The sequence below is a fragment of the Dromiciops gliroides genome, chromosome 2, assembly GCF_019393635.1.
Source record: "Dromiciops gliroides isolate mDroGli1 chromosome 2, mDroGli1.pri, whole genome shotgun sequence".
NCBI classification, from domain to species: Eukaryota; Metazoa; Chordata; class Mammalia; order Microbiotheria; family Microbiotheriidae; genus Dromiciops; species Dromiciops gliroides.
In genome coordinates, this window is record NC_057862.1 from 549503401 (window position 1) to 549519211 (window position 15811).

Below are 15811 nucleotides of genomic sequence, written 5' to 3' on the forward strand. Positions count from 1 at the left end.
AATTCAGCCAAGCTCCAGTTAAGCCCGCCTGAAAGCACTAGGGATAGATTTCCAGGGGCTGATATGCAGGTTGTCGAAAGTGTGTTTATCTTTTCTTGAAAGGCAGCTATAAATTTCAGTGCCTGCTGAACATACCTGGGTGTAGCTCAGTGAGAGGGCAATAAACCTTTGTCCAGCCACTCACAGTCTGTGGCTCAGGCACTTTTCAACAAACTGAGGATTTCTTGCCCTACAGGCTCTGCATCAGTCTGAACATTTTATGCCACCTTTAGAAACTCAACCTCCAAACACCCGGGATTCAAACCACTTAGAAAAAGAAACCTGCCCCAAGGAAGGGGGGAAAATAGAATTCTGGGTCTAAAGAACAAAAGTCTTTAGTGAAAGCGAAATTTGGCCAGATGGGTATAATGATGGGGGGTAGTGGTTTGTATTCCAGAAGCCAGGGAGGTTGAAAGTTAGAGCATTCATTAGAAAGATAGTATTCTCAGTGAAACTCTCCCCTTGGATAGGTTGGAAGCTGACGGCATTTTAAGGAGAGGGGATTGGAGCAGATCCCTACTCATTCATCCACAAATGGCTAGAATTTAAAGGACTTCTTGAAGCTCTAGTCAGAAGGAGGGGAGGGAGGATGGAGGCTATACCGTATCCTACTTACTCCTGAGACCTTTTTAACAGTCACACTCCGAATCTCTACTCGGAGGGATACCTCTTGGTGAATTTTCTTTTTGATGGAGAAATGTGAGTATTAAAATGTTGGAGGGGAGGGTTCATTTATTCTTTTTTTTTTTTTAATTGTTGGCAAGCTACTCAGCCAAGGTCACAATTGGGCTCCTGTTTAATTCCTCCAACACTGTGGAATTTGCCAGAAAACGGTTTTGAGGAAAGCTGCTCTCTCTCAGAGAAAGCGCTTGTGTATAAATCATGTGATGGAGCTGTTGCTATGGAAATTATCAGCCTTTAGTGAATTGTCCACAAGTTGAACTTGCATCTGACAAGTCAAATTTGTCAGTTTTTTTTTTGGGGGGGGGGGAGTCTGAGGATTGGATTTTTTGTTGTTGTTGTTAGGGTTTTTTTTGTCTTTTTTTTTTTTCTTTTTTCTCCCCTTAACTAGATTTCCTTTGACCCCTGGAGAAACAAACCTTTCTTCAGCTGGCGATGCCATCTTTTATTAGCATGCAGTCCTGAACTGCAGCAGATTGAATCAAAAAGCTGGAAAGGGCTGTTTTGTTCTTTCAGTGGGTAGCATCCCCAAGGAATCTAACTTTGATGGCACAACCCGATGGCCCCTTCCACGGACATTTCAGGAGAAAACATGTCGAGGAAGCCAACACAAGATCTCTTTTGAAAGATGTTATGACACTGAGCCACTGCTTCAAGGTTCAGCTGGTTTGGTAATTGGAATGAAAGGATTTATGGCTGGGTTTTTTTATTCAACAAGTGTATTTAATTTCCTTCACTCACATGAAAAAAAGAAATCCTGTATACATATGTGTATGTGTGTGTGTGTGTGTGTGTGTGTGTGGGGGAGAGAGAGAGAGAGAGAGAGAGAGAGAGAGAGAGAGAGCAAGCGCAAGCGCACATGTGTGCATAATCCATTTGTGTATGCTCTTTCTCTCTGGCAGGTAATTATTTTTCATGGCCTTGATTTATCTGATTGACTACTGATGTCATTCTTGAAACAAGCATTTAATAAAAGCTACCACATCAAGCGCCCGAACTGCAGGCAGCTGAGATAGAGCCAGTCAAGGGAAGAAGACAACATACCGTGCTGTCTGCCCTAATGAATGCAATCAGCTTCCTTCTGTTGGGGGAGGGGGAGGGAGAAGAGAAAGAAAGAGGAAAAAGAAAGAGGAAAAAAGCACTGCTTTAGCTTGAGAAATGAGAATTCACCCTGTCCTAAACGCCCTTATTTGACCTCATTGCCCCTTTCTCATTAGCCATGAAGTCAAGGCTGCATCCAAAGGTTCCATTCACTCACCGGAAATTGAAGTTATGTTTACCTTGGAAGAATCAGTATGGTACAAGTTGGGGAAAGCCATGGATTTGGGATTGGATTCTCCCATCCCAGTAGAATGTAATCCCCTTAAGGGCAGGTACCAAGGAGGATCACAATTCAAGAACCGCCTTCTATATGAAAACTTTGCTGATCTCCCAACCAGTCCCTCGTTCCTTAATTACCTTGTACTTAATTACCTTGTATTTGTTCTCTTTATATTTATTCTGCCTATAACACGACACACACACACACACACACACACACACACACACACACTCTCTCTCTCTCTCTCTCTCTCTCTCTCTCTCCCCAGGTAGAATGGAAGAATGAGAACTATTCCATCTATTGTGTTTATATCCCCAAACAGTAGCATGTTACCTGTCACACAGAAAACATTCAATAAATGTCTGCTGATTGACCATTGAGCTTTCTCCCAGGCCTAAATCCTAATAATCTATCAACACCCCAAATTTTGAGAGTGGTTATCATTTTTAAACATACATATTTCAATAATTCAAAGCTTTAGAGTATCATTGGGAAACCAGTCAAGAGGTATTTGTTAAGTACTTCCTATATGCCAAGCAAATTGGTGTGGACATTGCCATACACTGACACAGACAATGACTCTCCTTAAATTTAGCAGGTAATCTTTGAGAGTTCCTGTGGCCAAAAGTCTATCCTCCTCTTGCCACCCTGGTCATAAACCTCTCTGAACTTAGTTTAAGTTCTTGTATGTCAGGCATGTGGTCCATCAATGGGCCTGCACATGGTGCCTTTCCATCTTGGTCAGATCTGCTAGACTTTGTGGTCTGTTGGTAGAGTCTTTGAGCACCTAGGGGCACCCCCAGGCCATGATGAGCCATCAGAGGAGTACTTGGGTGGAAACATTTATTTTTAAAATGTCAGTGATACCCATAAGGATTAATAATGAAGGGAAGGGGGCAGTTAGGTAGTGTAGTGGATAAAGCACAGGCCCTGGATTCAGGAGGACCTGAATTCAAATCTGGCCTCAGACACTTGACACTTAACTAGCTGTGTGACCCTGGGCAAGTCACTTAACCCTCACTGTCCTGAAAAAAAAATAACGAAGGGAAAAGGGAAAGCTGGGTCCCTATGAGGCTTTGAGGTTGTATTTTCCAACTATGGAAACAGGCTCTTTGGGTGAGTTCTCACTTTCTCTACTCATTTTCTCCCAGGCTTTCTATGTGTCTTTTCACTTAATGCTCCATTCTACTATTGGAATTGCTACTGATCAGCCTAAATGTTTCTATAGTACTTTAATGATTAAAAAGTATTTTTCCTATCATAGAACTTTGTGAGGAGGTGAGGGGGTGGGAATAGAGAAGCATCTACCTGCATTGAACATATGCAACATCATTCTTTCTACCAATTTCTATTCCTGTGGAATTCCAATGCCAAGGAGAAAGGCAGAATAAAGTATACTAAACTTAGGGCAACTGACTGATCTCTCCAAAAGGACCATTCTGGTTCCCTTTAAACTTTGAGTCTTTTATCATTGACCTGTTTAGCTTCAAAATCCTCATGAGAATCAGCCCTTCAATAAGAAGGTGTTACAGACCAGGAGTCTAAGTTTGATTTTCTAACCTTGGAGGTCTAATCATTTGAATATGGACCTTTCATCTTCTCACCTTTCAGCTTCACTAGCCAAGTTTGGTGGCGTTTATTTCTAACTTCAAGTCAAAACCAGTAGCTTCCTTTTTAAAATTTTTTATTTGTCACCCATTTAAGAGAATGTGGGCACCAATGAGGTCATTTGTGTCTGAGATGTGAGCTCTTGCCATTGTTTCTGACAATTACATTTCCCACACAATCCAAGTTCGAATTAATTTTCCACTGACCAGGGCTCTGATGGGCTAGGCCATACCCAAGCTGTGCTCACCTTACAAATGACCCAAATTTATGAGTGGAATTTCAAAAGATCATCTATTTAAAGCGGGAGGGATCTTAGAAATGAAAACCTCTCATTTTTAAAGATGAAGAACTGAGGCCCAGAAAGGTTGTCAGTCAAGAAGCATTTATTAAGTGCTTATGATAAGGTAGGCACTGAGATACCAAGGAAGGCAAAAACATGGCCTCTACCCTAAAAGAAGTTACATTACAATGGGGAGACAATACATAAATAACTGTATGTATGTATGTATACATATACATGTACATATATACACACACACACAATTTATACAGTATAAATGAGGTAACCTCAGAGGAAAGTGGAGCAAAGGGAGCAAGAAAAGTCTCTTACAAAAGGTAAGAATTAAGCTGAGATTTGAAGGAAGTTAGGGAAGCCAGGAGGAAGAGGTAAAGAAGGAGATCATGGGTGATAACCTTTGAAAAGGCAAAGAGCTAGGAAATGAAGCATCCCATTCAATGAACATTAAGGAGGACAGTGTTGCTGGATCATAGGATTTGTGGGGAGAGATGAAAAAGTAAGAACATTGGTGAAGTAGGAAGGAATCAGGTTGTGCAGTGCCTTAAAGTCAGAGGCTGGGTTTTGCTTGTTTGTTTGTTTGTTCTTGTCAGAGGCTGTTGGAGGTCATAGGGAACACTGGAATCTAGTGAAGAGTCAAAGGAGTGTGCTTTCTGGCATAGTAAAAAAGACCCATGCTTTAGGAAAATCTCCTTGGCAGTTGAGTAGAAGTGGTGTGGTGGAGTGGTGAGAAACAAGGCAGGGAAACCAACCAATGAGCTATTGCAATAGTTCAGGAATGAGGCAATGAGAGCTAGGTCACCTCCCCAAGATCATAGAGGCAGTAAGTGGTGGAGTCAAGATTTGAACCCAGGTCCTTGATCACTACACATTTCACTATTTCAAAGTACCTTGGCAATAACTGACAGAGTTGTTTTCTCTGACTGAAAAGTAGAGAAGTGCCACCTCTTACATAAACATATTTAACAAGTTATTGGTGCCTGAATGTATCTGTCCTGGCCACTCCTAGTCAGAAACCTTTATTTTTCACTGTCAAGCTATTGACTGTGGCTTCCAGGGATATCCCCCCAAAACTGCTTTTGAGAAAGGGCACACGTGTTTTTGGTGTCCTGGTTTGGAAGTCAGAGAATATTTACTTTTTGAAATAATGTACTACATAGTGATAGAGCAGCATAAGTGACCGAATCTAAGAGCTGGAATGGCCGCCAAAGACCATCTAGAAAACTAGCCATTCCTGAACAAGAATACTTGACAAGTAGTTGTTCAGTCTCCACTTGATGATCTCCAATAAGAGAGAACCCACTACGATTTATGGCAATGCAATACCCTAATGTCTAGGAAAATTTTGCTTACTTTGTATCTTTCAACCATTGCTCCCATTTCTGCCCTTGAAGGCCAGGAGGAAGAAGTCTATTTGTCCTATATGTAATAACTTTTAAAATACTCAGACAATCATCACATAATCCTCTTAAGTCTTTTCTCCCCCAGGTCCTTCAGCTGATTGTCAGATAAAATAATCTTGACATCCTTCATCATTCTAGTCTTTTTCCTCTGAACACACTCCATTCAGTCAATGTTTATCCTAAACAAACTGATTGTAATAATCCAGATGTGCTCTAACCAACTTGGAGCACTACTATTACAGCCCAAGTTCTAGAAATGATGCTTCTCTTAATACAGCCCATTGCTGAATTAGCTTTGGGGGCTTCTCTATCACTCTATTGATTCAAGTTAAGCTTGCCATTCATTAAAATCCCTAGTATGTTCAGAAGGACTTCTGTCTAGCCATGTCTCACTCACCTTCGGCTTCTGAAGATGATTTTTTTAGTTCAATTATAAAAGGGATTTATGTATTAATACCTTCTACATCATTTATACCTATTAAATTGCATCTTATCCAACTTGGTGTGCTGTTTTCACAGGCTATTGGGGGGGGGGCAGAGCAGGGTGAATATTGATTCTTTCACTCAATGTGTTATTTCCAGCTGCGTGATCTCTATTTGCTTCTGTTTCCTCATGTGTAAAAGAGAGATAATAATAGCACCTACCTTCCAGGGTTCTTGTGAGGATCAAATATGATCATAATTGCAAAGCTCTTAGCACAGAGTTTGGCACATAGTAAGTGCTGTATAAATATTATTATTCTTCCCACCTTTGTGTCAGGTTCAAATGTGGTGAACATGCTTTCTATACCTTTAACCAAGTCACTGTTTAAAATAAATAACACAAGACCAAGCAAAGTTTCCTGGAGCACTCCATGGGTAAACTCCCTCCAAGGTGACAATGAATCATTAATAACCAATATTTGGATCAGACTATTCAACCAATTTCAAGTACATGCACTATCATATAGGCCATGATTCATTCCCACTCTCTCCCCCATTGGAATAGCATAAGAGACTTTGCTCAATAATTTGCTGAAATCTAGGTAAACTATATCTATAGCGTTTCATTCACCTACTAGTCTAGCAATCCTATAGAGAAAGGAAATGAAGTTACTCTATCACCTGTTCTTTATGATGCTGCCATGCTGGCTTTTTATGATCACCACTTCCTTTTCTAAATGTTTATTAGGAATTTTGTGAATAATAAGTTGTAGGATTTGTCTTGTATCAAAATTCAAGTTCACTGAGTATAGTTTTTTAGACTACATTATCTTCCTACGGCTCCCCAATCCTTTTTAAAAATTAGATCAAAGGGGCAGCTAGGTGGTACAGTGGATAAAGCACTGGCCCTGGATTCAGGAGGACCTGAGTTCAAATCCAGCCTCAGACACTTGACACTTACTAGCTGTGTGATCCTGGGCAAGTCACTTAACCCTCATTGCCCCCCCCCCCAAATCAGATCAGCATTTGCCATGTCTAATCCTAGGTACCTCTCTTGTTATCAATGACCTTCAAAAGATGGATGGGGAACTTAGTAATCAGAACCCAAAGCCTGCATTTTTTAGAGGAGGAATATGAGGACCACAGAGATGAAGTGATAGGTATAGGTGAAATGATCAGCAGTATACTTCAGGTCCATTATGAGTTGAATATCCTTTCTTGGGATGGTCTAGAAACCTAACCACCAAGTTATAACCTCATTTCTGTGGGAAAATGAATTCTAAGTTCCAAACACGTGACTTACAAATGAACTTCACTTGAAGCCCTTCTTCTGTTTGTAAGTTATAGGCTGTCTTTGCTGTGTACACCTCTCTCTACTGGTCTCTTGGGCACCCTTGATTTATATAGACAATAGTTCAGGGAAAAACAGCCTAACCTCATGTGGTTGTGGGTTTCTTTCATCCTCTCTATAATTTGGGGTTAGCAGGGGCCCCTACTCTATTTCATTAAAGCTATATATGGTGTTGTCCCTTGGCACAGAGGGAGCTCAGTGACTTCCTGTCTCCACACAGGACTGTTCGACTAGCTCCCCCTCCCAGAAGGAAACACATGTTAAGTCAGAGTTTGGATGAAGGGAAATGGTAGAGAGGGTGAAGAGAGAGAACCTTGTTAACTCATAGCGCCGTGCTATCTTTGGTCTTCATCCATCTCTGGCTTCAGGAAAGTACAGAAATCATAGCATTTCCAGGGCTTCAAACTGAAGGCATGAAGGTGGAATGTAAATCAGGAGTCAGGAGGAGAAAGCCTCATTTCTTTCACTAGTTTTAGTGAGAAACAAAGACGCTGTCTTCTAAGTAGATCACTGTTGGAAGCCCCCCCCTCCCCTTTTTAAAGGGCCTTTGTGAAAGCAGTACAAAACCCTTCAAAAGATTACAATACTGTGTTCTTAGAGAAAAAGCAATACCAGTCTGACGGTTCTTACAGTGTCTGCTGTTCCCTCGATAGAAACACACTGGGAACAGAAACACTGCAGTCCTAGGCTATAATTTCATTTTCTTGAGGGATGCCAGGTATCCAGCTCAGAAAAAAACCCAAACGCCAACTCCTCGGGTGCCATTGTCAGTGTAAAATCGCAGGCTGGTTGCCAAAAATTCAAATAAATAAATAAAACATGCCAATGAACTCATGATGTGCCGATTTTAGATGAATGGCAGCAGAGTATGCCCTGTATTTAAAGAAATGTCTGAATAAAAGTCGGGGGGAGGGGTGGAATCTAACTAAACATACCATTGAAAGATGGCACAGAAGAGGAGCAGCTAGATGGCGCAGTGGATAAAGCACTGGGCCTGGATTCAGGAGGACCTGAGTTCAAATTGGGCCTCAGACACTTGAGACTTACGAGCTGTGTGACTCTGGGCAAGTCACTTAACCTCTATTGCCCTACAAAAAACAAAAACAAAAACAAAAAAAGATTGCACAGAAGAGAAAATAATCCTAAAATCATTGATGTAGAGCTGGAATGGATAGAGGGGATCATCTAATATGACCCTTTGTTTTACAAATTATAATTCAAGAGGCATCCAGGTAATAAATGGGGAGGCTGAGATTCCTAACAGCTTCTGTGCTTCCCTGCACAATATTCTTCCCATTGCACCAAAGCTACTGTAAAGGATAAGTAACATTTCCTGCTGCTGTCTCTGCTGCTGCTAAGAGGAAGATGGACTTGTTTAGAAAACAAGCTCACTAGCCTAAAAGAATTTAAACTGGATGAGGCTCTGAATTAAAGAGAGACAATGTGCAGGTAATCCTAATTTCCTTATATCCTTTTTGGATTTTCAGCTCTCACTTTGGGGGTTGACTGTGAACAGCAAAAGGCTCCATCCCTGAAATCATATTCCGTGAAGCCCCATCTTTTTATTTTTTCCCTCACCCCTTCATATTAGTACACCATTTAAAAGGCAGACTCCAACATTACAATTTCTATCAGTTTCACAGACATGAGCATTTTGCTAAGATTTGTTGAAAATGTTATTGCCATGGTGCCCATAAGTCCGCTTTTTATGGGATTGTTCCTCCATTCTCCAAGTATATAACACCCCTCAAAGGAAAAAAAATAGCAGTAACATTTTGTTCCAGTGCCCTAATGTGTCTTCTACATTATGGGGATTCATTAAGTGTTTAATAGTGGCGTCTGTGGCTAGTTAGCTCATATGGTTAAAGCACATGGCTAATGAAGCCAGGGTCACGGGTTCAATCCCCATATGGGTTAGCCACCTTTGCTCTGCCCCATGACCACAAACGGCACTCCTAACATTTACCAGCAGCCTCACAAATGTAGAGGATTGGTCACAAGGGGTAAAGACTGACTAAAAGAGAATGAAAAGAACAGCAAATATATAACACCCTTCCTGGACATAAAGGCTCCAAGTTCCTGCTAAGGTTTGTCAAGTGACCTTCTTGTAATTCAGTGAAAGGCAGGATTGTTTCAGCCAGATAGGCTTTCTTTTCTACTTTCTACTGAGGAGCAAAAGGGAGATATTGTCAGTCAGTCACTCAGTCGGTCAACAAGTGAGTATGTACTATGTCCCCACTACTTAATTAGAAACTGTGGAGTTTCTACTATGTGGTGTGTGTGTGTGTGTGTATAAACACACACATATATAGCACACAAACCTGTACACATATATACATTTACACACAAACATATGTGTACACACATATAACATCAAAACATACATGTGTATTTATGCATATACATATAAGATGCATATAGACTCATGCATGCACACATGTTTTACATATAAATATATGTATTTTCATATACATATATTTTATTTTTATATCTATATCTATAACTATACTTCTCTCTATATATGCATATATGTGTGTATATATATGTATATACTATGTATATGTATATATAGGAATACAGAGGAGGGGAGACAGAGAGAGAGAGAGAGAGAGAGAGAGAGAGAGAATGCTTCTCTCATGTCACCTTCTTCCTAGAGTCTTTTTATTCTTTCAGCAACCTGAAATTATCTTCCACATTGTCCATCTTCTCTCTCAAAGCTGGAAGTCAGAAGAGCCCCATAAAACCAAAGAGATCAAATCTCTCTCCCTCCTCTTCCTCTATTGACAACTCAGCCCTGAGTGAGAACATATAGACAAGGAACACTGATCTCCATCAACGAGGAGAGAGTCTCACGCCCATAGGCTTTGGGGGTTACAGGTAACATTATTATTAGAAATAGTTCCTGACTTCAAGGACCTTTTTTGGGGTGGGGGCAATGAAGGCTAAGTGACTTACCCAGGTCACACAGCTAGTAAGTGTCAAGTGTCTGAGGCCAAATTTGAACTTAGGTCCTCCTGAATCCAGGGCCAGTGCCTTATCCATTGTGCCACCTAGCTGTCCCTCAAGGAGCTTTTAAAAACACTCTAGTTGGGGAGGTAGAACTTTCACAAATAAAACAACCAAAATGGTGCTGTTCAAACGTACTGCAGTAGCAGGACCTTTTTCTTTAAACAAAACTTCAATGGGATCCTTATAGTAAACTATTTTAAGATTTAAAAACAAATTCATCTTTAATTTTTTCTATTCAAAATAAAATATCATAAATAATAATGAGAAAGATATAGTTGTTTGTTATCAATGTCTTATTAGAAAAGGAAAATGATCAAAGTCAAGACATACTAACAGTCTTGGAGGAGCTATGAATTGACCCAGCTGTTATAGAAAAAAATTTAGAACTCTATCTCCAAAGTCACCAAACCATCCACACCCTTTGACCCAGCAATATCATCAGTTGGCTTATATACCAGAGAGATAACAGAAGCAAAGGACCCATATCTACAAAAATAACTATAACGGTATTTTTTGTTGTAACAATGAAACAGAAACAAAAGTGCCCATTCATTTAGGAATAGCCAAGCAAATTAGAAATATGAATAACTGAATATCACTGCCCCATTTAAAAAAAAAAGTTGAAAGGGACAAATTTAGAAAAGTCTGGGAAAACTTTTATGAAATGATGCAGAATGAGGTAAGCAGAAGCCATAAAACAATTTATACAATAACTATAATATTTTATGAAATTCTAGGAGGTACAGAATGAGAGTTGCCCTGTTTTGCTTGGCTATCATTATTTGTTACAAGAATTTGTTGTTTTTTGTTTAGTTGTGGGGGGTGGGTGGAGATGATGGAGCTGCCTCCCCTCCAAAAGGGAAAGAAATGACCATCAATCTAACATTTATAAAATACACAGAAAAGAGCAGAAGGAAGTTCAGAAAGAGACACAGACAAGCAAGGACAAGATTAGAATGACCACATTCTATTTGTTTGTTTGTTTGTTTGTTGTTTTGTGGGGCAATGGGGGTTAAGTGACTTGCCCAAGGTCACACAGCTAGTAAGTGTCAAGTGTTTGAGGCTGGATTTGAACTCAGATACTCCTGAATCCAGGTCTGGTGCTTTATCCACTGCGCCACCTAGCTGTCCGACTGCATTAGATTTATTATAAAGTTTTTAAAAAAGAAGTCATACATAATTGATGCTCATGCTTTTATGTGCATTTCTCTTTTTCTCTTCTTGGCATGAGGAAATGATCATGTTTGTCAAATTAATAATAAAAATGGAAAAAGGGTGTCTGATGATTGGGAAAATATTAGATAAAATATTTCCTCTTCTAAGATGCTTTATTATCATTTCGATTTTTGCCTTCACTTAATGTAGCTAAAACAAAGCCCTCAAAAGAATGACAAATACATTCTCATGTAAAATATTTGAGAATTCTTGTTAAATTTGCTGTATCTTGTTTTTAATTTTGCCAGAACCATGAAATTTCCTCTTTTAAAAATGGCAGTTAACACACAGTACACATGAAGATCAATTGAAGTAAGAGTTCTAACTGAAATTTCTTCACCCAGAGCAAAAATCATTCTCAAAGTGGGGCGGTAGGATAGTGGATAGTCAAACTATAAGTATAACCACACCAAGAAAAAGGTTTTCATGTCCACTGGGGTAGGGATGGGGGAAACCGCTTGGGAGCAAGGCACCATAGCAACAGGACCCTGGGTGAGGGAGCTGTCCAGGGTGGGAAGACTGAGAGGGACAGTGGTCAAACAGTGGGAATTGCATTTCCTGTTCCCCCAGTCCACTCAAAGAACTGTCACTTGGAAGAGCCCAACAACCTAAGGCAAAGTTCCATTCATCTAATGATAATTATGGCTATGACTAGAAGCAAACTTCAAGTGGAGACATATATTGTGTAACGATTGGAATAATGCCACCTGCTGGATACTTACTGTAGAAGAGTTCTGCCCATGAAGGGAAGGTCTTTGAGGGCAAGACCAGGAGTCTTTTCTTCAGGATTCAGGAAGTGACGCGGACTAGTGGGAGGAGGAAGGAAGAGACTGGCGCTCAGTCTGGGGCTCTTTCCTCTGGACTCGGGTGGAGAGCGGAGCTAGAAATGTGCTCTCCCTTTAATAGATAGGAATCTAGGCCTTTCTCTCTCTTTACTAAATTCTTATTCTCCTTAATAAATGCTTAAAAGTCTAACTCTTGCTAAAGCTTATAATTTATTGGCGACCACTCATTAGATATTTTAGACAGTTTAGCTAGAATTTTAACCCTTAACAATTGCCATACTGATGTTGCTTCTGTATTTGTCATTTACTGTTAGAACTATAATCTAGAAACTATAAATAATGTTTATTTTTACTCTCAGTTTTCATTGTTAACATTTTTATTTCCTTTACTTCTTATCTCTGCAAACTTTCTAATCTTATATACAATTATGTAAAATGTATATTGGCATAAAAATTTTTTTAAGAAACACTCAAATCTATGAATATACATGGAGACTGATTACTTCACATTTACTGTGACATACACAGGATGTTCCAAAACTTAGTGCAATTTTAAGCTTTAAAAGTTTCAAAATTTTAAAATGCACCAGCAAAGTTGTGGAGACAGCCTCTTTTATTGGGCAGGTTCAAGGACTGATTTCTGCCCAATAATACAGCTTTTCAGTCATATGATCAACTGGGATCAATCTCTAATGGTTCTTTGCAGTGGCTGAAGATAGACATTGTCCATGAACAACAATGTCAGCAGACAGATGGTGTGCAGTAAGACAAGTGCTGAATTAGAGAACAGGGGTAAGCTGGGGTAGGGGGAGGTGCCAACTATTAGTGTAGATGATCTTGGGGAAAGGAGAGTTCAGAGGTGAAGGCATTATGCAGAGTAGGCTGGACTTGACCTGAACCTTGAGAGATAAGTAAGACCTTAAACAAGTGGAAAGATGAGAAAAAACAAACAAACATAAAACAACCCACCATTTCTTGGCAGGGACATAACATGAGAGGTAGTGCTGTATTTCGAATTAGCAAGACCTAGGTTTCAGTCCTTCCTTTCTCATCTGTAAAATGGGGATAAGAATAGTGGGAGTAGGGGCAGCTAGGTGGCCCAGTGGATAAAGCACTGGTCCTGGAGTCAGGAGGACCTGAGTTCAGATCCTGCCTCAGACACTTAACACTTACTAGCTGTGTGACCTTAGGCAAGTCACTTGACCCCAATTGCTTCACAAAAACAAAACAAAACAAAACAATAGTGGGAGTATCTCCCTCCAAAGGGTGATTGTGAAGATAAAAATAAGATGAGTCAAGTGATTAGCAAACCTTAAAGTACCACTGTTAATGCTATTGTAGCCAAAAGTGGAGAAATGAGAAAAACATGACAGTAGTGAGTAGAGCTAGACTGAAGGGTATGTACTGGGAAACAGAGCCTTGTATCTCCTCAGCCCAATCATTCTCCTTTGGGGAAAAGTAACTGAAAAGTAGGTCATATGCAGGCCATGATTCAAACAGAATCTAATCTTACCACTGTCACCACCACTGTGGTCTTTATACCGGTGTAGGCTGAGAAGGTGTCAGGAGATGGGGCAGGGGTGGGGGGGCGCCCGGTGCTGCCTATTGGGAAATTGGGAAAGGAGCAGCAGTAAGGACACAGGAAGAAGCAGGTGTTTTAAAGAGCCTACTAAAGGTATCAGAAGTACTCTCAGGTCTGGTGTCAGTCTTTGGAGGTTGAAAGACCAGCTCAGGAGTGGTAAAGAAGCCTGGTAAGAGTGCATTTGGTTTGACTGGGGAAATTACTGAGAAAGGTTTGAGGCTGGGGTCCTGGCAAGAGTGAATAAAGTGAGCTTGTAGATTGAGGGTTAAATGAATGCATATGAGAGTAAATGCCTGAGGGAGAGAGGGAGGGAATTGGGGAATGCCCACCTATGTATTAAGCCCTTCCCTGAGTCAGACTCTGAGAGGTGAGGGCCTGCCCAGTCCCCACCCCCACTACACTGCATATTTACCAGCACTGACAGAGCAATGATGGCTCTGCAAAATCAGATTTTGTTTTAGATAACATATCTTAATCTTGCATTTTTGGAGGCCCTCCTATTTCTGTTTTGGGCAGATAGTGACACTGGGGGATAAGGTGACCCAGGGCACTGTGTGACTATATTGCATGACTGGAGGGTTTTAACAAGAAAACCACAAACTCTGCCTGAGCTGTATACTCATGAGCTCACCTCCAAACACCAGGATGACCGTACAAGGGGACAAAATCCAAGGCAGGTCCCTCTCATGCTTGCTGTTTCCTCTCTCACTCTGGCTCTCACGATGATGAGCAGAACTTACCATAAACACTACACCTCTTCTACTGTGAATGTTCCTCAGAACTAGATTGGTCTCGCAACTACTTCTTTGGCCTTAAGCCAGCAACCACCTCCCTAAGCCCTCTACCATCCTTCCCCTGACAATCTATTGCTCCTATTGCAAATCACAGGCTGAATTCCCATGTAGTATCAGGGATGTAGAGTGGGAAGGGATTTCAGAGGCCATCTAGTTCAACTTTCTCATTTTACAGATGAGGCATGGAAAAGTTATGTGACTTGGTCAGAGTCACATAGCTAGTGTCTGAAGCAGACATTTGTGCCTCTGTCCCCATCCCAGCTACACAGGGTCTCATTCTCCTGACAGATATTGCTTTTTGCAATACTGTGCAATGCGACCCAGGCACATAAGCCCACTTTGCTTTGGTCTATGGCTGATGTCTAGTGGCAGTTCCTCCCCTCTCTTCTGCTTCTCCATGATCCCTCCTTTCCTATCCTGGCCCTGGGACCACCAAAATCAGCCGTCCAATCAACCTTGGACACACACCGAAAGGACAGACCTTCGTGTACTGCAGATCTGCAATAGCTTGCTCTTGCTAGCTTGTCCCCAAGTTGCAGGGGCTCAAGATGTGACTGTCTTTTCCTAGTCCTTTTGCTTTCTTGCTTATTGCCCCTCTTGGTATTTCAGTTTATTATTTAACTGGAAAAGCATGTCAAGCAAAGCTTCCATATTATTGGAGTGAGAATGCTCCCACTGAGAAGTCCTTCACTCAAACACATCTCCTACCAGCCCAAAATGTTTCTCAGCTGCTGAAAAGCATGGATAGACACAAGTCAGGGTCTCTTTCTCTGCTATAAATAAAAAATACAGTATTTTGTGCCCTCTGTAGGAGTAGCAATCTACCTGCAAGCTTTGATAATCTTCAAATGAAACACTTCCCTCCTCCATCCATCAGAGATATTAATCAGTCAAAGCCAGGTCTTCCCAGTTTCCTAATCATGAAGGCCACCCTTGCCTGATTAAAGATGTCCTAGGACTGAATCTGGTATAGCTTCAAGGGGCTAAGGTAAATTCATGTTTGTTCTTAGAAACAGGTGGGGACAGGATTTGTTATCCTTAGGATAATTAGCATATCCAGTATGCTGTGTAGTCTGAGGATCAAATGAGATAATTTCTGTAGAAGTACTTAAGACAGTGTCTGGTACATAGTAGGTGCTTAATATATGCGTATCCCTTCCCTTTTCCATGTGATGAGTTGTGATTTCTGCAGTGAGTTGCTTTAGCTCTTCTCTTAGGTCCATGCTATCCCTATGGCATTACATAGAGGGGAGGGCAGGGGAGAGGAGATGGGAAGGAAACAAGTATTTATTAAGTGCCTGTGTG

General features: G+C 40.8%; 1 long non-coding RNA gene across 2 annotated transcripts in view; it reads left to right on the forward strand.

Moving 5' to 3' along the window:
* Positions 1 to 365: 365 nt before the first annotated feature.
* Positions 366 to 15811, forward strand: part of LOC122743026 — a 29230-nt gene continuing 13784 nt past the window's right edge. For both annotated transcript variants that reach the window (XR_006354969.1, XR_006354968.1), the window contains exon 1: positions 366 to 738. This is a non-coding gene — a long non-coding RNA (uncharacterized LOC122743026). The remainder of the gene's footprint in view (positions 739 to 15811) is intronic.